Source organism: Pan paniscus, chromosome 6 (genome assembly GCF_029289425.2).
Source record: "Pan paniscus chromosome 6, NHGRI_mPanPan1-v2.0_pri, whole genome shotgun sequence".
In the NCBI taxonomy this organism is placed as follows: domain Eukaryota; kingdom Metazoa; phylum Chordata; class Mammalia; order Primates; family Hominidae; genus Pan; species Pan paniscus.
In genome coordinates this window covers 124,337,213-124,360,117 of record NC_073255.2, presented here as the reverse complement: position 1 = coordinate 124,360,117, position 22,905 = coordinate 124,337,213, and positions in this window count along the sequence as shown.

Genomic DNA, 22,905 nt, shown 5'->3' with positions numbered 1-22,905 from the left:
ACGTTTCCATGTTTATACAGATCGTGGTGTAGATATTTCCATGTTTATAGAGATAGTGGTGTAGATATTTCCATGTTTATCCTCATAACGGGGTAGATATTTCCATGTTTACAGAGATAGCGGTGTAGATATTTTGATATTTGCAAAGATTGCGGTGTACATGTTTTCATCTTTCACAGATAGCGGTGTACATATTTCCATGTTTACACAGATAGCGGTGTAGATATTTCCATGTTTATGAAGATAGTGGTGTAGATATTTCCATGCTTATACACATAGCGGTGTAGGTATTTCCATGTGTTTAGAGATGGCAGTGAAGATATTTCCATGTTTATACAGATGGCAGTGTAGATATTTCCTTGTTTATACAGATAGTGGTGTACATATTTCCATATTTGCGCATATTGCGGTGTAGATATTTCCATCTTTACACAGATAGCGGTGTACATATTTCCATGTTTACACAGATAGCTGTGAAGACATTCCCATGTATACACAGATAGTGTTGTAGATATTTCCATCTTTATACAGATAGCGGTGTAGATATTTCCATGTTTGTAAAGATAGCGGTGTAGATATTTCCATGTTTATAGAGATAGCTGTGGAGATATTTCCATGTTTATACAGATAGCGATGTAGATATTTCCATGTTTATACAGATAGCGGTGGAGATATTTCCATGTTTATACAGATATCTGTGGACATATTTCCATGTTTATACAGATAGCTGTGTAGATTTTTCCATGTTTATACAGATAACGGTGCAGGTTTTCGCATGTTTACAGAGATAGCGGTGTAGATATTTTCATATTTATACAGATGGCTGTGTAGATATTTCCATGTGTATAGAGATGGCAGCGTAGATATTTCCATGTTTATACAGATGGAGGTGTAGATCTTTCCAAGTTTATACAGATGAATCTGTAGATATTTTCATGTTTTTATAGATGGCGGTGTAGGTATTTCCATGTTTATACAGATAGCGGTGAGGCTATTTCCATGTTTATACAGATAGCAGTGTAGGTATTTCCATGTTTATAGAGATAGCTGTGTAGATATTTCCATGTTTATGCAGATAGCGGTGTAGATATTTCCATGTTTATGCAGATGGCAGTGTATATATTTCCATGTTTATACAGAAAACGGTGTAGGTTTTTGCATGTTTATACAGATAGCGGTGTAGATATTTCCATGTTTATACAGATGGCTGTGTAGATATGTCCATGTGTATACAGATGTCAGTGTAGATATTTCCATGTTTATACAGATGGAGGTGTAGATATTTCCATGTTTATACAGATGACTCTGTAGATATTTTCATGTTTTTATAGATGGCAGTGTAGGTATTTCCGTGTTTATACAGATAGCGGTGTGGCTATTTCCATGTTTATACAGATTGCGGTGTAGGTATTTCTATGCTTATAGAGATAGCGGTGTAGTTATTTCCATGTTTATACAGATGGCTGTGTAGATATTTCCATGTGTTTACAGATGGCAGTGTAGGTATTTCCATGTTTACACAGATGGAGTTATAGATATTTCCTAGTTTGTACAGATGACCGTGTAGATATTTTCATGTTTTCACTGATGGCTGTGTAGGTATTTCCATGTTTATCCAGATAGCGGTGTCGCTATTTCTAAGTTTATACAGATAGCAGTGTAGGTATTTCCATGTATATAGAGATAGCTGTGTAGATATTTCCATGTGTATACAGATAGCGGTGTAGATATTTCCATGTTTATACAGATGGCAGTGAAGATATTTCCATGTTTATACAGATAGTGGTGTAGGTGTTTCCTTGTTTATACAGATGACTGTGTAGGTATTTCCATGTTTATACAGATGGCGGTGTAGATATTTCCATGTTTATAGAGATAGACATGTAGATATTTCCATGTTTTTACAGATAGCTGTGTAGGCATTTCCATGTTTATAGAGATAGCGTTGTAGATATTCCAATATTTATAGAGATAGCGGTGTAGATATTTCCATGTTTATAAACATAGCAGTGTAGATATTTCCATGTTTATTCAGATAGCGGTGTAGACGTTTCCGTGTTTATGCAGATCGAGGTGTAGATATTTTCATGTTTACGCAGATAGCGGTGTAGATATTTTGATGTTTATACAGATAACGGGGTAGATATTTCCATGTTGACAGAGATAGCGTAGTAGATATTTTGATATTTGCACAGATTGCGGTGTACATATTTTCATCCTTACACAGATAGTGGTGTACATATTTTCATGTTTTCACAGACAGCTGTGTAGATATTTCCATGTTTACACAGATATTGTTGTAGATATTCCCATGCTTATACAGATAGCTGTGTAGATATTTCCATGTTTATAAAGATAGCGTTGTAGATATTTCCATGTTTATACAGACAGCGCTGTAGATATTTCCATGTTTATACAGATGGCAGTGTAGGTATTTCCATGTTTATACAGATACTGGTGTAGATGATTCCATGTTTATACAATTAGTGGTGTAGACATTTCCATGCTTATACAGATAACGGGGTAGACATTTCCATGTTTACAGAGATAGCGGTGTAGATATTTGATATTTGCACAGATTGCGGTGTACATACTTTCATCTTTACACATATAGTGGTGTACATATTTCCATGTTTAAACAGATAGCTGTGTAGATATTTCCATGTTTACACAGATATTGTTGTAGGTATTCCCATGTTTATACAGATAGCGGTGTAGATATTTCCATGTTTATAAAGATAGCGGTGTAGATATTTCCATGTTTATACAGATAGTGGTGTAGATATTTCCATATTTATACAGATAGTGTAGATATTTCCATATTTATGCCATTGACTTTGTAGGTATTTCCATGTTTATACAGATGGCAGTGTAGATATTTCCATGCTTATAGAGATAGCCATGTAGATATTTCCATGTTTACACTGCCAGCGGTGTAGATATTTCCATGTTTATAGCGATTACGGTGTAGATATTTCCATATTTTTACAGATAGCGGTGTAGATATTTCCATGTTTATACAGATAGCGGTGTAGATATTTCCATGTTTATACAGATAGCGGTTTAGATATTTCCATGTTTATACAGATAACGGGGTAGATATTTCCATGTTTACAGAGATAGCGGTGTAGATATTTTGATATTTGCACAGATTGCGGTGTACATATTTCCATGTTTACACAGATAGCTGTGTAGATATTTCCATGTTTACACAGACATTGTTGTAGATATTTCCATGTTTTTACAGATAGCGTTGCAGATATTTCCATGTTTATAAAGATTGCGGTGTAGATATTAACATGTTTATACATATAGCGGTGTAGATATTTCCATGTTTACACAGATAACGGTGTAGATATTTCCATGTTTATACAGATTGCGGTATAGGTATTTCCATGTTTATAGAGAAAGCGGTGTAGATATTTCCATGCTTATACAGATAGCAGTGTAGGTATTTCCATGTGTATACAGATGGCAGTGTAGATATTTCCATGTTTATACCGTTGGCAGTGTAGATATTTCCATGTTTATACAGATAGCAGTGTTGGTATTTCCATGTTTATGGAGACAGCTGTGTAGTTATTTCCATGTTTATACAGATGGCAGTGTAGATATTTCCATGTTTATACAGATAGTGATGTAGATAATTCCTTGTTTATACAGGTAGAGGTGTAGATATTTCCATGTTTATGCAGATCTCTGTGTAGTTATTTCCATCTTTCTGGAGATGACAGTGTAGATGTTTCTATGTTTATAGAGATGGCGGTGTAGATATTTCCATGTTTATACAGATGGCGGTGTAGTTATTTCCATGTTTATGCTGATGGGGGTGTGGATATTTCCATGTTTATAGAGATGGCGTTTTAGATATTTCTATGTTTATAGAGATAGCGGTGTAGATAATTCCATGTTTATACAGATAGGGTGGTAGGTATTTCCATGTTCATACAGATAGCGGTGTAGATTTTTCCATGTTTATACAGATAGCGGTGTAGATATTTCCATATTTATACAGATAGAGTTGTAGATATTTCCATCTTTATGCAATTGACTGTGTAGATATTTCCATGTTTATACAGATGGCAGTGTAGATATTTCCATGTTTATAGAGATAGCCATGTAGGTATTTCCATGTTTATTCTGCCAGCAGTATAAATATTTCAATGTTTATAGCGAGAGCAGTGTAGATATTTCCATATTTTTAAAGATAGAGGTGTAGATATTTCCATGTTTATACAGATAGCGGTGCAGATCTTTCCATGTTTATACAGATTGCGCTGCAGTTATTTCCATGTTTATGGAGATAGCGGTCTAGATATTTCCATGTTTATACAGATGGCTGTGTAGATATTTCCATGTGTATACAGATGGAGATGTAGATATTTCCATGTTTATACACAGGGAGATGTAGATATTTCCATGTTTTTACAGATGACTGTGTACATATTTCCATGTTTTTACAGATGGCGGTGTAGATATTTCCATATTTATACAGATATCGGTGTGGATATTTCCATGTTTATACAGATACCTGTGTAGATATTTCCACGTTTATAGAGATGGCTGTGTAGATATTTCCATGTTTATACAGATGGCTGTGTAGATATTTCCATGTTTAGACAGAAGGCAGTGTAGATATTTCCATGTTTATACAGATAGTGGTGTAGATTTTTCCATGTTTATACAGATGACTGTGTAGGTATTTCCATGTTTATACAGATGGCAGTGTAGATATTTCCATGTTTATAGAGATAAACATGTAGATATATCCATGTTTATAAAATAGCGGTGTAGGCATTTACATGTTTATTGAGATAACGTTGTAGGTATTTCAATATTTATAGAGATAGCGGTGTAGATATTACCATGTTTATATAGCTAGCAGTGTACATATTTCCATGTTTATACAGATAGCGGTGTAGGTATTTCCATGTTTATAGAGATGGTGGTGAAGATATTTCCATGTTTATAGAGATAGTGGTGTAGACATTTCCATGTTTATAGAGATAGGGGTGTAGATATCTCCATGTTTATTCTGCTCCCGGTGTAGACATTTCCATCTTTATACAGACGACAGTGTAGATATTTCGATGTTTATACAGATAGTGGTGTAGATTTTTTCATGTTTATAGAGTTGGTGGTGTAGATATTTCCAAGTTTATAGAGACTGCGGTGTAGATATTTCCATGTTTATAGAGATGGCGGTGTAGGTGTTTCCATGTTTATAGAGACAGCGGTGTAGGTACTTCACGTTTCTACAGATGGCGTTGTAGATATTTCTATGTGTATACAGATGGCATGATAGATATTTCCATGTTTATACAGATGGCGGTGTAGATATTTCCATGTTTATAGAGATAACAGTGTAGATATTTCCATGTTTATAAAGATAACGGTGTAGATATTTCCATGTTGATACAGACAGCAGTGTAGATATTTCCATGTTTACAGAGATAGCGGAGTAGATATTTCCATCTTTGCACAGATTGCGCTGTAGATATTTCGATCTTTTCACAGATAGCTGTGTAGATATTTGCAAATTTACAAAGATAACTGTGTAGATATTTCCATGTTTACACAGATAGAGTTGTAGATATTTCCATGTTTATACAGATAGCGTTGTACATATTTCCGTGTTTATAGAGATAGCATTGTAGATATTTCCATGTTTATACAGATAGCGGTGTAGATATTTCCATGTTTATACAGATAACGGTGTAGATATTTCCATGTTTATTCAGATAGTGATGTAGATATTTCCAAGTTTATAGAGATGGCGGTGTAGATATTTCCATGTTTATACAGATTGCAATGTAGATATTTCTATGTATATAGAGATAGCGGTGTAGATATTTCCATGAGTATAGAGATGGCACTGTAGGTATTTCCATGTGTATAGATATGGCGGTGTAGGTTTTTCCATGTTTATACAGATAGTGGTGAGGATATTTCCGTATTTATTCAGATAGCGTTGTAGATATTTCCATGTTTATACAAATAGCCGTTTTGGTATTTCCATGTTTATACAGATAGCGGTGTACGTATTTCCATGTTTATACAGATAGCGGTGTAGATATTTCCATGTTTACAGAGATAGCAGTGTAGATATTTCCATCTTTGCAGAGATACCTGTGTAGATATTTCTATGTTTACACAGATAGCTGTGTAGATATTTCCATGTTTACACAGATAGCGTTTTAGATATTTTGATCTTTATTCAGATAGCGGTGTAGATATTTCAATGTTTATACAGATAACGGTGTTGGTATTTCGATGTTTATACAGATAGCGGTGTAGATATATCCATGTTTATACAGAAGGCGGTGTAGACATTTCCAAGTTTATAAAGATAGCGGTGTAGATATTTCCATGTTTACACAGATAGCAGTGTACATATTTCCATGTTTATACAGATGGCTGTGTAGATATTTCCATGTGTATACAGATGGCAGTTTAGATATTTCCATGTTTATACAGATGGAGGTGTAGATATTTCCAAGTTTATACAGATGACTGTGTAGATATCTTCATGTTTTTACAGATGGCTGTGTAGATATTTCCATGTTTATACAGATAGCGGTGTCACTATTTCTATGTTTATACAGATAGCAGTGTAGCTATTTCCATGTTTATAGAGATAGCTGTGTAGATATTTCCATGTTTATACAGATAGCGGTGTAGATATTTCCATGTTTATACAGATGGCAGTGTAGATATTTCCATGTTTATACAGATGACTGTGTAGTTATTTCCATGTTTATACAGATGGCGGTGTAGATATTTCCATGTTTATAGAGATAGCCATGTAGATATTTCCAAGTTTATTAAGATAGCGGTGTAGGCATTTCCATGTTTATAGAGATAGCGTTGTAGGTATTTCAATATTTATAGAGATAGCAGAGTAGATATTTCCAAGTTTATACAGATAGCGGTGTAGATATTTCCATGTATATACAGGTAGCGGTGTAGACGTTTCCATGTTTATACAGATCGTGGTGTAGATATTTCCATGTTTATCCTCATAACGGGGTAGATATTTCCATGTTTACAGAGATAGCGGTGTAGATATTTTGATATTTGCAAAGATTGCGGTGTACATGTTTTCATCTTTCACAGATAGCGGTGTACATATTTCCATGTTTACACAGATAGCGGTGTAGATATTTCCATGTTTATGAAGATAGTGGTGTAGATATTTCCATGCTTATACACATAGCGGTGTAGGTATTTCCATGTGTTTAGAGATGGCAGTGAAGATATTTCCATGTTTATACAGATGGCAGTGTAGATATTTCCTTGTTTATACAGATAGTGGTGTACATATTTCCATATTTGCGCATATTGCGGTGTAGATATTTCCATCTTTACACAGATAGCGGTGTACATATTTCCATGTTTACACAGATAGCTGTGAAGACATTCCCATGTATACACAGATAGTGTTGTAGATATTTCCATCTTTATACAGATAGCGGTGTAGATATTTCCATGTTTGTAAAGATAGCGGTGTAGATATTTCCATGTTTATAGAGATAGCTGTGGAGATATTTCCATGTTTATACAGATAGCGATGTAGATATTTCCATGTTTATACAGATAGCGGTGGAGATATTTCCATGTTTATACAGATATCTGTGGACATATTTCCATGTTTATACAGATAGCTGTGTAGATTTTTCCATGTTTATACAGATAACGGTGCAGGTTTTCGCATGTTTACAGAGATAGCGGTGTAGATATTTTCATATTTATACAGATGGCTGTGTAGATATTTCCATGTGTATAGAGATGGCAGCGTAGATATTTCCATGTTTATACAGATGGAGGTGTAGATCTTTCCAAGTTTATACAGATGAATCTGTAGATATTTTCATGTTTTTATAGATGGCGGTGTAGGTATTTCCATGTTTATACAGATAGCGGTGAGGCTATTTCCATGTTTATACAGATAGCAGTGTAGGTATTTCCATGTTTATAGAGATAGCTGTGTAGATATTTCCATGTTTATGCAGATAGCGGTGTAGATATTTCCATGTTTATGCAGATGGCAGTGTATATATTTCCATGTTTATACAGAAAACGGTGTAGGTTTTTGCATGTTTATACAGATAGCGGTGTAGATATTTCCATGTTTATACAGATGGCTGTGTAGATATGTCCATGTGTATACAGATGTCAGTGTAGATATTTCCATGTTTATACAGATGGAGGTGTAGATATTTCCATGTTTATACAGATGACTCTGTAGATATTTTCATGTTTTTATAGATGGCAGTGTAGGTATTTCCGTGTTTATACAGATAGCGGTGTGGCTATTTCCATGTTTATACAGATTGCGGTGTAGGTATTTCTATGCTTATAGAGATAGCGGTGTAGTTATTTCCATGTTTATACAGATGGCTGTGTAGATATTTCCATGTGTTTACAGATGGCAGTGTAGGTATTTCCATGTTTACACAGATGGAGTTATAGATATTTCCTAGTTTGTACAGATGACCGTGTAGATATTTTCATGTTTTCACTGATGGCTGTGTAGGTATTTCCATGTTTATCCAGATAGCGGTGTCGCTATTTCTAAGTTTATACAGATAGCAGTGTAGGTATTTCCATGTATATAGAGATAGCTGTGTAGATATTTCCATGTGTATACAGATAGCGGTGTAGATATTTCCATGTTTATACAGATGGCAGTGAAGATATTTCCATGTTTATACAGATAGTGGTGTAGGTGTTTCCTTGTTTATACAGATGACTGTGTAGGTATTTCCATGTTTATACAGATGGCGGTGTAGATATTTCCATGTTTATAGAGATAGACATGTAGATATTTCCATGTTTTTACAGATAGCTGTGTAGGCATTTCCATGTTTATAGAGATAGCGTTGTAGATATTCCAATATTTATAGAGATAGCGGTGTAGATATTTCCATGTTTATAAACATAGCAGTGTAGATATTTCCATGTTTATTCAGATAGCGGTGTAGACGTTTCCGTGTTTATGCAGATCGAGGTGTAGATATTTTCATGTTTACGCAGATAGCGGTGTAGATATTTTGATGTTTATACAGATAACGGGGTAGATATTTCCATGTTGACAGAGATAGCGTAGTAGATATTTTGATATTTGCACAGATTGCGGTGTACATATTTTCATCCTTACACAGATAGTGGTGTACATATTTTCATGTTTTCACAGACAGCTGTGTAGATATTTCCATGTTTACACAGATATTGTTGTAGATATTCCCATGTTTATACAGATAGCTGTGTAGATATTTCCATGTTTATAAAGATAGCGTTGTAGATATTTCCATGTTTATACAGACAGCGCTGTAGATATTTCCATGTTTATACAGATGGCAGTGTAGGTATTTCCATGTTTATACAGATACTGGTGTAGATGATTCCATGTTTATACAATTAGTGGTGTAGACATTTCCATGCTTATACAGATAACGGGGTAGACATTTCCATGTTTACAGAGATAGCGGTGTAGATATTTTGATATTTGCACAGATTGCGGTGTACATACTTTCATCTTTACACATATAGTGGTGTACATATTTCCATGTTTAAACAGATAGCTGTGTAGATATTTCCATGTTTACACAGATATTGTTGTAGGTATTCCCATGTTTATACAGATAGCGGTGTAGATATTTCCATGTTTATAAAGATAGCGGTGTAGATATTTCCATGTTTATACAGATAGCGGTGTAGATATTTCCATATTTATACAGATAGTGTAGATATTTCCATATTTATGCCATTGACTTTGTAGGTATTTCCATGTTTATACAGATGGCAGTGTAGATATTTCCATGCTTATAGAGATAGCCATGTAGATATTTCCATGTTTACACTGCCAGCGGTGTAGATATTTCCATGTTTATAGCGATTACGGTGTAGATATTTCCATATTTTTACAGATAGCGGTGTAGATATTTCCATGTTTATACAGATAGCGGTGTAGATATTTCCATGTTTATACAGATAGCGGTTTAGATATTTCCATGTTTATACAGATAACGGGGTAGATATTTCCATGTTTACAGAGATAGCGGTGTAGATATTTCCATGTTTACACAGACATTGTTGTAGATATTTCCATGTTTTTACAGATAGCGTTGCAGATATTTCCATGTTTATAAAGATTGCGGTGTAGATATTAACATGTTTATACATATAGCGGTGTAGATATTTCCATGTTTACACAGATAACGGTGTAGATATTTCCATGTTTATACAGATTGCGGTATAGGTATTTCCATGTTTATAGAGAAAGCGGTGTAGATATTTCCATGCTTATACAGATAGCAGTGTAGGTATTTCCATGTGTATACAGATGGCAGTGTAGATATTTCCATGTTTATACCGTTGGCAGTGTAGATATTTCCATGTTTATACAGATAGCAGTGTTGGTATTTCCATGTTTATGGAGACAGCTGTGTAGTTATTTCCATGTTTATACAGATGGCAGTGTAGATATTTCCATGTTTATACAGATAGTGATGTAGATAATTCCTTGTTTATACAGGTAGAGGTGTAGATATTTCCATGTTTATGCAGATCTCTGTGTAGTTATTTCCATCTTTCTGGAGATGACAGTGTAGATGTTTCTATGTTTATAGAGATGGCAGTGTAGATATTTCCATGTTTATACAGATGGCGGTGTAGTTATTTCCATGTTTATGCTGATGGGGGTGTGGATATTTCCATGTTTATAGAGATGGCGTTTTAGATATTTCTATGTTTATAGAGATAGCGGTGTAGATAATTCCATGTTTATACAGATAGGGAGGTAGGTATTTCCATGTTCATACAGATAGCGGTGTAGATTTTTCCATGTTTATACAGATAGCGGTGTAGATATTTCCATATTTATACAGATAGTGTTGTAGATATTTCCATCTTTATGCAATTGACTGTGTAGATATTTCCATGTTTATACAGATGGCAGTGTAGATATTTCCATGTTTATAGAGATAGCCATGTAGGTATTTCCATGTTTATACTGCCAGCAGTATAAATATTTCAATGTTTATAGCGAGAGCAGTGTAGATATTTCCATATTTTTAAAGATAGAGGTGTAGATATTTCCATGTTTATACAGATTGCGCTGCAGTTATTTCCATGTTTATGGAGATAGCGGTCTAGATATTTCCATGTTTATACAGATGGCTGTGTAGATATTTCCATGTGTATACAGATGGAGATGTAGATATTTCCATGTTTATACACAGGGAGATGTAGATATTTCCATGTTTTTACAGATGACTGTGTACATATTTCCATGTTTTTACAGATGGCGGTGTAGATATTTCCATATTTATACAGATATCGGTGTGGATATTTCCATGTTTATACAGATACCTGTGTAGATATTTCCATGTTTATAGAGATGGCTGTGTAGATATTTCCATGTTTATACAGATGGCTGTGTAGATATTTCCATGTTTAGACAGAAGGCAGTGTAGATATTTCCATGTTTATACAGATAGTGGTGTAGATTTTTCCATGTTTATACAGATGACTGTGTAGGTATTTCCATGTTTATACAGATGGCAGTGTAGATATTTCCATGTTTATAGAGATAAACATGTAGATATATCCATGTTTATAAAATAGCGGTGTAGGCATTTACATGTTTATTGAGATAACGTTGTAGGTATTTCAATATTTATAGAGATAGCGGTGTAGATATTACCATGTTTATATAGCTAGCAGTGTACATATTTCCATGTTTATACAGATAGCGGTGTAGACATTTCCATGTTTATACATATCGTGCTGTAGATATTTCCATGTTTATACAGATAGCGATTTAGATATTTCCATGTTTATACAGATAACGGGGTAGATATTTCCATGTTTACAGAGATAGCGGTGTAGATATTTTGATATTTGCAAAGATTGCGGTGTACATATTTCCATGTTTACACAGATAGCTGTGTAGATATTTCCATGTTTACACAGGCATTGTTGAAGATATTTCCATGTTTATACAGATAGCGTTGTAGATATTTCCATGTTTATACAGATAACGGTGTAGATATTTCCATGTTTATACAGATTGCGGTATAGGAATCTCCATGTTTATAGAGATAGCGGTGTACATATTTCCATGCTTATACAGATAGCGTTGTAGTTATTTCCATGTTTATACAGATAGCGGTGTCGCTATTTCTATGTTTATACAGATAGCAGTGTAGATATTTCCATGTTTATAGAGATAGCTTTGTACATATTTCCATGTTTATATAGATAGCGGTGTAGATATTTCCATGTTTATACAGATGACTGTGTAGATATTTTCATGTTTATACATATTGCGGTGTAGGTATTTCCAAGATTATAGAGATAGCGGTGTAGATTTTTCCATGTTTTCACAGATAGCGGTGTCCTTATTTGCAAGTGTATACAGATGGCAATGTAGATATTTCCATGTTTATACAGATTGCAGTGTAGATATTTCTATGTTTATAGAGATAGCAATGTAGATATTTCCATGTTTATACAGATTGCGGTGTAAGTATTTCCATGTTAATAGAGATAGTGGTGTAGATATTTCCATGTTTATGTAATTGACTGTGTAGGTATTTCCATGTTTACACAGATGGCGGTGTAGTTATTTCCATGTTTATAGAGATAGCGGTGTAGATATTTCCACATTTTTACAGATAGCGGTGTAGATATTTCCATGTTTATACAGATAACGGTGTAGATATTTCCATGTTTATACAGATTGCTGTGTAGGTATTTCCATGTTTATGGAGATAACAGTGTATATATATCCATGTTTACACAGATGGCTGTGTAGATATTTCCATGTGTATACAGATGGCAGTGTAGATATTTCCATGTTTATACACATGGAGGTGCAGATATTTCCATGTTTATACAGATGACTGTGTAGGTATTTCCATGTTTATACAGATGGCGGTGTAGATATTTCCATGTTTATACAGATGGAGGTGTAGATATTTCCATGTTTATACAGATGACTGTGTAGATATTTCCATGTTTATACAGATTGCGGTGTAGATATTTCCATGTTTATACAGATAGTGGTGTAGACATTTCGATATTTATAGAGATAGCGGTGAAGATATTTCCATGTTTATACAGATAGCGGTGTAGATATTGCCATGTTTACAGAGATAGAGCTGTAGATATTTCAGTATTTGCACAGATTGCGGTGTAGATATTTCCCTCTTTACACAGATAGCGGAGTACATATTTCCATGTTTACACAGACAGCTGTGTAGATATTTCCAAGTTTACACAGATAGTGTTGTAGATATTTCTATGTTTATACAGATAGCGGTGTAGATATTTCCATGTTTATACAAATGGCGGTGTAGGTATTTCCATGTTTATACAGATGGCTGTGTAGGTATTTCTATATGTATACAGATGGCAGTGTAGATATTTCCATGTTTTACAGATGGCGGTCTAGATATTTCCATGTTTATACAGATACCGTTGTAGATATTTCCATGTTTATAGAGATAGCGGTTTAGATATTCCCATGTTTATAGGATAGCGATTTAGGTATTTCCATGTTTATAGTGATAGCGCTATAGATCATTATATTTTTATACAGATAGCGGTGAAGATATTTCCATGTATATGCGGATAGCGGTGTTCATATTTCCATGTTTATTGGGATAGCGGTGTAGATATTTCCATGTTTATACCAATAGCGGTGTAGATATTTCCATGTTTATAGAGATGACTGTGTAGGTATTTCCATGTTTGTACAGATGGCAGTGTAGATATTTCCATATTTATACAGATAGTGGTGTAGATATTTCCATGTTTATAAGGATGACTGTGAAGGTATTTCCATGTTTATACAGATGTCGGTGTAGATATTTTCAGGTTTATAGAAATAGAGGCGTAGAAATTTCCATGTTTATACACATGACTGTGTAGGTATTTCCATGTTTATACAGATGGCCGTGTATATATTTCCATGTTTATAGAGATAGCCATGTAGATGTTTCCATGTTTATACAGATAGCACTGTGGATATTTCCATGTTTATACAGAAAGCGGTGTAGATATTTCCATGTTTATACAGATAGCGGTGTAGATATTTCCATGTTTATACAGATAGTGGTGTAGACAATTCCATGTATATAAAGATAGCGGTGTAGATATTTCCATATTTATACAGATATCGGTGTAGATATTTCCATGTTTCTATATATCGGCATAGATATTTTCATGTTCATAAAGATTGCGGTGTAGATATTTCCATGTTTATACAGATAGCGTTGTAGACATTTCAATGTTTATAGAGATAGAAGTGTAGATATTTCCATATTTATACAGATTGCAGTGTATATATTTCCGTGTTTATACAGATAGCGGTGTAGATATTTCCATGTTTATACAGATTGTGGTGTAGGTATTTCCGTGTTTATAGAAATAGCCGTGTAGATATGTCCATGTTTATACAGATAATGTTGTAGATATTTCCCTGTTTATACCGATAGCGGTGGAGGTATTTCCATGTTTATATAGATAGCGGTGGATATACATCCATGTTTATACAGATGGCGGTGTAGATATTTCAAAGTTTATGAAGAAAGCGGTGTAGATATTTCCATCTTTATACAGATAGCGGTGTAGATATTTCCATGTTTATAAACTTTGCGGTGTAGGTATTTCCATGTTTATAGAGATAGCGGTGTAGATATTTCCATGTTTATACAGATGGCTGTGTAGATATTTCCCTATGTATACTGATGGCAGTGTAGATATTTCCATGTTTATACAGATGGAGGTGTAGATATTTCCATGTTTATACAGATGACTGTGTAGATATTTTCATATTTTTACACATGGCAGTGTAAATATTTCATTGTTTATACAGACAGCGGTGTGGCTACTTCCATGTTTATACAGATAGCAGTGGAGGTATTTCCGTGTTCATAGAGATGCTTGTGTAGATATTTCCATGTTTATACAGATGGCAGTGTAGGCATTTCCATGTTTATACAGACAGCGGTGTAGATATTTCCATGTTTATGCAGATGACTGTGTAGGTATTTCCATGTTTATACAGATGGCGGTGTTGATATTTCCATGTTTATACAGATGGAGGTGTAGATATTTCCATGTTTATGCAGATGACTGAGTAGATATTTCCATGTTTATACAGATTGCGGTGTAGATACTTCCATGTTTATACAGATAGTGGTGTAGACATTTCGATATTTATAGAGATAGCGGTGTAGATATTTCCATGTTTATACAGATAGCGGAGTAGGTATTGCCATGTTTACAGAGATAGAGCTGTAGATATTTCAGTATTTGCACAGATTGCGGTGTAGATATTTCCATCTTTACACAGATAGGGGAGTTCATATTTCCATGTTTACACAGACAGCTGTGTAGATATTTCCATGTTTACACAGATAGTGTTGTAGATATTTCCATGTTTATACAGATAGCGGTGTAGATATTTCCATGTTTATACAGATGGCGGTGTAGGTATTTCCATGTTTATACAGATGGCTGTGTAGGTATTTCTATATGTATACAGATGGCAGTGTAGATATTTCCATGTTTTACAGATGGCGGTGTAGATATTTCCATGTTTATAGAGATGGCTGTGTAGATATTTCCATGTTTATAGAGATGGCAGCGTAGGTATTTCCATGTTTATTCAGATAGTGGTGTAGATATATCCATATTTATGCAGATGACTGTGTAGGTATTTCCATGTTTATACAGATAGCGGTGTAGATATTTCCATGTTTATAGAGATAGCCATGTAGATATTTCCATGTTTATACAGCTAGCGGTGTTGACATTTCCATGTTTATAGAAATAGCCGTGTAGTTATTTCCATATTTGCACAGATAGCGGTGTAGCTATTTCCATGTTTATACAGATAGCGGTGTAGATATTTCCATGTTTATACAGATTGCGGTGTAGGTATTTCCATGTTTATAGAGAGAGCGGTGTAGATATTTCCATGTTTATACAGATGGCTGTGTGAATATTTCCATGTGTATACAGATGGCAGTGTAGATATTTCCATGTTTATACACATGGAGGTGTAGATATTTCCATGTTTATACAGATGGCTGTGTAGATATTTCCATGTTTTTACAGATGGTGGTTTAGATATTTTCATGTTTACACAGATAGCGGTGTGGCTATTTCCATGTTTATACAGATAGCAGTGTAGATATTTCCATGTTTATAGACATGGCTGTGTAGATATTTCCATGTTTATACAGATGGCTGTGTAGATATTTCCATATTTATACAGATGGCAGTGTAGTTATTTCCATGTTTATACAGATGTCAGTGTAGATATTTTCATGTTTATAGAGAGAACGATCTAGATATTTCCATGTTTATACAGATGGCGGTGTAGATATTTCCATGTTTATAGAGATAGCCAGGTAGATATTTCCATGTTTATACAGATAGCTGTGTAGGCATTTCCATGTTTATAGAAATAGCGTTGTAGATATTTCAACATTTATAGAGATAGCGGTGTAGATATTTCCATGTTTATACAGATAGCGGTGTAGTTATTTCCATGTTTATACAGATAACGGGGTAGATATTTCCATGTTTACAGAGATAGCGTAGTAGATATTTTGATATTTGTACGGATTATGGTGAACTTATTTTCATCTTTACACAGATAGTGGTGTACATATTTCCATGTTTACACAGATACCTGTGTAAATATTTCCATGTTTACTCTGATATTGTTGTAGATATTCCCGTTTGTACAGATAGCGGTGTAGGTATTTCCATGTTTATAAAGATAGCGGTGTAGATATTTCCATGTTTATACAGATAGTGGTGTAGATATTTCATGTTTATGCAATCGACTGTGTAGATATTTCCATGTTTATACAGCTGGCGGTGTAGATATTTCCATGTTTCTAAAGATAGCCAAGTAGATATTTCCACGTTTATACAGCTAGCGGTGTAGATATTTCCATGTTTATAGATATAGCGATCTAGATACTTCCATGTTTATACAGATCGCTGTGTGGATATTTCCATGTGTATACAGATGGCGGTGTAGATATTTCCAAGTTTATGGAATGGCGGTGCAGATATTTCCATGTTTATAGAGATAGCGGTTTAGATATTTCCATGTTTATAGGATAGCGGTGTAGGTATTTCCATGTTTATACTGATAGCGCTATAGATCTTTCCATGTTTATACAGATAGCGGTGAAGATATTTCCATGTATATGCGGATAGCGGTGTTCATATTTCCATGTTTATAGGGATAGCGGTGTAGATATTTCCATGTTTATACAAATAGCGGTGTAGATATTTCCATGTTTATAGAGATGACTGTGTAGGTATTTCCATGTTTATACAGATGGCCGTGTAGATATTTCCATATTTATACAGATAGTGATGTAGATATTTCCATGTTTATACAGATGACTGTGTAGGTATTTCCATGTTTATACAGATGTCGGTGTAGATATTTTCAGGTTTATAGAAATAGAGGTGTAGATATTTCCATGTTTATACAGATAGCGGTGTAGTTATTTCCATGTTTACAAAGATAGCGGAGTAGATATTTCCATATTTATATAGATAGCGGTGTAGATATTTCCATGTTTATATAGATAGCGATGTAGATGTTTCCATGTTTATACAGATAGCGGTGTAGATATTTCCATGTTTATAGAGATGGTGGTGAAGATATTTCCATGTTTATAGAGATAGTGGTGTAGACATTTCCATGTTTATAGAGATAGGGGTGTAGGTATCTCCATGTTTATTCTGCTCCCGGTGTAGACATTTCCATCTTTATACAGACGACAGTGTAGATATTTCGATGTTTATACAGATAGTGGTGTAGATTTTTTCATGTTTATAGAGTTGGTGGTGTAGATATTTCCAAGTTTATAGAGACTGCGGTGTAGATATTTCCATGTTTATAGAGATTGCGGTGTAGGTGTTTCCATGTTTATAGAGACAGCGGTGTAGGTACTTCACGTTTCTACAGATGGCGTTGTAGATATTTCTATGTGTATACAGATGGCATGATAGATATTTCCATGTTTATACAGATGGTGGTGTAGATATTTCCATGTTTATAGAGATAACAGTGTAGATATTTCCATGTTTATAAAGATAACGGTGTAGATATTTCCATGTTGATACAGACAGCAGTGTAGATATTTCCATGTTTACAGAGATAGCGGAGTAGATATTTCCATCTTTGCACAGATTGCGCTGTAGATATTTCGATCTTTTCACAGATAGCTGTGTAGATATTTGCAAATTTACAAAGATAACTGTGTAGATATTTCCATGTTTACACAGATAGAGTTGTAGATATTTCCATGTTTATACAGATAGCGTTGTACATATTTCCGTGTTTATAGAGATAGCGTTGTAGATATTTCCATGTTTATACAGATAGCGGTGTAGATATTTCCATGTTTATACAGATAACGGTGTAGATATTTCCATGTTTATTCAGATAGTGATGTAGATATTTCCAAGTTTATAGAGATGGCGGTGTAGATATTTCCATGTTTATACAGATTGCAATGTAGATAGTTCTATGTATACAGAGATAGCCGTGTAGATATTTCCATGAGTATAGAGATGGCACTGTAGGTATTTCCATGTGTATAGATATGGCGGTGTAGGTTTTTCCATGTTTATACAGATAGTGGTGAGGATATTTCCGTATTTATTCAGATAGCGTTGTAGATATTTCCATGTTTATACAAATAGCCGTTTTGGTATTTCCATGTTTATACAGATAGCGGTGTAGGTATTTCCATGTTTATACAGATAGCGGTGTAGATATTTCCATGTTTACAGAGATAGCAGTGTAGATATTTCCATCTTTGCAGAGATACCTGTGTAGATATTTCTATGTTTACACAGATAGCTGTGTAGATATTTCCATGTTTACACAGATAGCGTTTTAGATATTTTGATCTTTATTCAGATAGCGGTGTAGATATTTCAATGTTTATACAGATAACGGTGTTGGTATTTCGATGTTTATACAGATAGCGGTGTAGATATATCCATGTTTATACAGAAGGCGGTGTAGACATTTCCAAGTTTATAAAGATAGCGGTGTAGATATTTCCATGTTTACACAGATAGCAGTGTACATATTTCCATGTTTATACAGATGGCTGTGTAGATATTTCCATGTGTATACAGATGGCAGTTTAGATATTTCCATGTTTATACAGATGGAGGTGTAGATATTTCCAAGTTTATACAGATGACTGTGTAGATATCTTCATGTTTTTACAGATGGCTGTGTAGATATTTCCATGTTTATACAGATAGCGGTGTCACTATTTCTATGTTTATACAGATAGCAGTGTAGCTATTTCCATGTTTATAGAGATAGCTGTGTAGATATTTCCATGTTTATACAGATAGCGGTGTAGATATTTCCATGTTTATACAGATGGCAGTGTAGATATTTCCATGTTTATACAGATGACTGTGTAGTTATTTCCATGTTTATACAGATGGCGGTGTAGATATTTCCATGTTTATAGAGATAGCCATGTAGATATTTCCAAGTTTATTAAGATAGCGGTGTAGGCATTTCCATGTTTATAGAGATAGCGTTGTAGGTATTTCAATATTTATAGAGATAGCAGAGTAGATATTTCCAAGTTTATACAGATAGCGGTGTAGATATTTCCATGTATATACAGGTAGCGGTGTAGACGTTTCCATGTTTATACAGATCGTGGTGTAGATATTTCCATGTTTATAGAGATAGTGGTGTAGATATTTCCATGTTTATCCTCATAACGGGGTAGATATTTCCATGTTTACAGAGATAGCGGTGTAGATATTTTGATATTTGCAAAGATTGCGGTGTATATGTTTTCATCTTTCACAGATAGCGGTGTACATATTTCCATGTTTACACAGATAGCGGTGTAGATATTTCCATGTTTATGAAGATAGTGGTGTAGATATTTCCATGCTTATACACATAGCGGTGTAGGTATTTCCATGTGTTTAGAGATGGCAGTGAAGATATTTCCATGTTTATACAGATGGCAGTGTAGATATTTCCATGTTTATACAGATAGTGGTGTACATATTTCCATATTTGCGCATATTGCGGTGTAGATATTTCCATCTTTACACAGATAGCGGTGTACATATTTCCATGTTTACACAGATAGCTGTGAAGACATTCCCATGTATACACAGATAGTGTTGTAGATATTTCCATCTTTATACAGATAGCGGTGTAGATATTTCCATGTTTGTAAAGATAGCGGTGTAGATATTTCCATGTTTATAGAGATAGCTGTGGAGATATTTCCATGTTTATACAGATAGCGATGTAGATATTTCCATGTTTATACAGATAGCGGTGGAGATATTTCCATGTTTATACAGATAGCGGTGGACATATTTCCAAGTTTATACAGATAGCTGTGTAGATTTTTCCATGTTTATACAGATAACGGTGCAGGTTTTCGCATGTTTACAGAGATAGCGGTGTAGATATTTTCATATTTATACAGATGGCTGTGTAGATATTTCCATGTGTATACAGATGGCAGCATAGATATTTCCATGTTTATACAGATGGAGGTGTAGATCTTTCCAAGTTTATACAGATGAATCTGTAGATATTTTCATGTTTTTATAGATGGCGGTGTAGGTATTTCCATGTTTATACAGATAGCGGTGAGGCTATTTCCATGTTTATACAGATAGCAGTGTAGGTATTTCCATGTTTATAGAGATAGCTGTGTAGATATTTCCATGTTTATGCAGATAGCGGTGTAGATATTTCCATGTTTATGCAGATGGCAGTGTATATATTTCCATGTTTATACAGAAAACGGTGTAGGTTTTTGCATGTTTATACAGATAGCGGTGTAGATATTTCCATGTTTATACAGATGGCTGTGTAGATATGTCCATGTGTATACAGATGTCAGTGTAGATATTTCCATGTTTATACAGATGGAGGTGTAGATATTTCCATGTTTATACAGATGACTCTGTAGATATTTTCATGTTTTTATAGATGGCAGTGTAGGTATTTCCGTGTTTATACAGATAGCGGTGTGGCTATTTCCATGTTTATACAGATTGCGGTGTAGTTATTTCTATGCTTATAGAGATAGCGGTGTAGTTATTTCCATGTTTATACAGATGGCTGTGTAGATATTTCCATGTGTATACAGATGGCAGTGTAGGTATTTCCATGTTTACACAGATGGAGTTATAGATATTTCCTAGTTTGTACAGATGACTGTGTAGATATTTTCATGTTTTCACTGATGGCTGTGTAGGTATTTCCATGTTTATCCAGATAGCGGTGTCGCTATTTCTAAGTTTATACAGATAGCAGTGTAGGTATTTCCATGTATATAGAGATAGCTGTGTAGATATTTCCATGTGTATACAGATAGCGGTGTAGATATTTCCATGTTTATACAGATGGCAGTGAAGATATTTCCATGTTTATACAGATAGTGGTGTAGGTGTTTCCTTGTTTATACAGATGACTGTGTAGGTATTTCCATGTTTATACAGATGGCGGTGTAGATATTTCCATGTTTATAGAGATAGACATGTAGATATTTCCATGTTTTTACAGATAGCTGTGTAGGCATTTCCATGTTTATAGAGATAGCGTTGTAGATATTCCAATATTTATAGAGATAGCGGTGTAGATATTTCCATGTTTATAAACATAGCAGTGTAGATATTTCCATGTTTATTCAGATAGCGGTGTAGACGTTTCCGTGTTTATGCAGATCGAGGTGTAGATATTTTCATGTTTACGCAGATAGCGGTGTAGATATTTTGATGTTTATACAGATAACGGGGTAGATATTTCCATGTTGACAGAGATAGCGTAGTAGATATTTTGATATTTGCACAGATTGCGGTGTACATATTTTCATCCTTACACAGATAGTGGTGTACATATTTTCATGTTTTCACAGACAGCTGTGTAGATATTTCCATGTTTACACAGATATTGTTGTAGATATTCCCATGTTTATACAGATAGCTGTGTAGATATTTCCATGTTTATAAAGATAGCGTTGTAGATATTTCCATGTTTATACAGACAGCGCTGTAGATATTTCCATGTTTATACAGATGGCAGTGTAGGTATTTCCATGTTTATACAGATACTGGTGTAGATGTTTCCATGTTTATACAATTAGTGGTGTAGACATTTCCATGCTTATACAGATAACGGGGTAGACATTTCCATGTTTACAGAGATAGCGGTGTAGATATTTTGATATTTGCACAGATTGCGGTGTACATACTTTCATCTTTACACATATAGTGGTGTACATATTTCCATGTTTAAACAGATAGCTGTGTAGATATTTCCATGTTTACACAGATATTGTTGTAGGTATTCCCATGTTTATACAGATAGCGGTGTAGATATTTCCATGTTTATAAAGATAGCGGTGTAGATATTTCCATGTTTATACAGATAGCGGTGTAGATATTTCCATATTTATACAGATAGTGTAGATATTTCCATATTTATGCCATTGACTTTGTAGGTATTTCCATGTTTATACAGATGGCAGTGTAGATATTTCCATGCTTACAGAGATAGCCATGTAGATATTTCCATGTTTACACTGCCAGCGGTGTAGATATTTCCATGTTTATAGCGATTACGGTGTAGATATTTCCATATTTTTACAGATAGCGGTGTAGATATTTCCATGTTTATACAGATAGCGGTGTAGATATTTCCATGTTTATACAGATAGCGGTTTAGATATTTCCATGTTTATACAGATAACGGGGTAGATATTTCCATGTTTACAGAGATAGCGGTGTAGATATTTTGATATTTGCACAGATTGCGGTGTACATATTTCCATGTTTACACAG